Source organism: Mandrillus leucophaeus, unplaced genomic scaffold (genome assembly GCF_000951045.1).
Source record: "Mandrillus leucophaeus isolate KB7577 unplaced genomic scaffold, Mleu.le_1.0 Scaffold8, whole genome shotgun sequence".
NCBI classification, from domain to species: Eukaryota; Metazoa; Chordata; class Mammalia; order Primates; family Cercopithecidae; genus Mandrillus; species Mandrillus leucophaeus.
This window is the reverse complement of record NW_012108696.1, coordinates 2,687,499-2,688,927: the sequence shown is the minus strand read 5'-3', so window position 1 is coordinate 2,688,927 and position 1,429 is coordinate 2,687,499. Positions and strand designations below refer to the sequence as shown.

The 1,429-nt window shown below is 46.0% G+C and overlaps 1 protein-coding gene across 1 annotated transcript in view; it reads right to left on the bottom strand.

The window, feature by feature from the left end:
- UHRF1 (ubiquitin-like with PHD and ring finger domains 1) overlaps positions 1–1,429 on the bottom strand; it is a 79,418-nt gene that overhangs the window by 12,521 nt on the left and 65,468 nt on the right. The window lies entirely within an intron of this gene.

Genomic DNA, 1,429 nt, shown 5'->3' with positions numbered 1-1,429 from the left:
CACTCTGTCACCCGGGCTGGAATGGAATGGCATGATCATGCCTTACTCACTGCAGCCTCCTGGGCTCAAGCCATCCTCCCACCCCCGGCTCCCAAGCTAGGCCCACACAACCATAACTAGCTAACTTGTTTTTGACATTTTTTGTAATTTCAATTTTTCTTAATTTTATGTTGCACAAGCAGGTCTCAAACTCCTAGCCTCAAGCAATCTTCCCACCTCGGCCTCCCAAAGTGCTGGAACTGTGGCGTGTGACACGCCACCCATGGTCCATGTGTTTTTTAGATACTTAGTTACCGATTTTGTGTGAGAGAGTGTGTGTGTGTGTGTGTGTGTGTGAATGTGTGTGTATGTGCCAGTTGTTTTACATAATGGTATGAAAAACATTACGTCTTACGTTTTTACCTAGCCAGAGGTCTCCTAAAGACATTTTTCAAAGTGGAATTATACTGTCAAGAATAGTTCATTTGGCCGGGCGCGGTGGCTCACGCCTGTAATCCCAGCACTTTGGGAGGCCGAGGCGGGTGGATCACAAAGTCAGGAGATTGAGACCACGGTGAAACCCCGTCTCTACTAAAAATACAAAAAATTAGCCGGGTGAGGTGGCGGGCGCCTGTAGTCCCAGCTACTCAGGAGGCTGAGGCAGGAGAATGGCGGGAACCCGGGAGGCAGAGCTTGCAGTGAGCCAAGATTGAGCCACTGCGCTCCAGCCTGGGGGACACAGCGAGACTCTCAAAAAACAAACAAAAACAAAAACAAAACAAAACAAAACAAAAAACAAAAAAAAGAATAGTTCATTTATAAAGCTCTTCGTACAAACAGGCAGAAGAGATTTCCAGAAAGATGGTTCCAATTTGTATTTCTACCAACAGTGGAATGCTATTATACTCCTTGATCGATCTCACCATTTTAGAGCTTTTGGCCAGCTTTACCAGGGAAACAAATAGTATCTCATCACAACCTCAGTTTGTATTTGATTACAAAAGTCGAACAATTTATTGTGGCCACTGGCCATTTGCATTTCTTTTGTGCATTATTTCCATATTCTTTTTTTTTTTTTTTTTTTTTGAGGCGGAGTCTTGCTCCGGTGCCCAGGTTGGAGTGCAGTGGAGTGATCTCGGCTCACTGCAAGCTCCACCTCCTGGGTTCATGCCATTCTCCTGCCTCAGCCTCCCGAGTAGCTGGGACTACAGTCCCTGCCACCATGCCAGGCTGATTTTTTTTTTTTTTTGGTATTTTTAGTAGAGATGGGGTTTCACCACGTTCGCCAGGCTAGTCTTGAGCTCCTGACCTCAGGTGACCCACCTACCTTGGCCTCTCAAAGTGCTGGTTTTACAGTCGTGAGCCACTGCACCCGGCTCTTCTGAGAGTTTCTTGTTGATTTGCAACAGCTCTTTATAGCATAAAGACACAATCATCATGTGTCATGTCA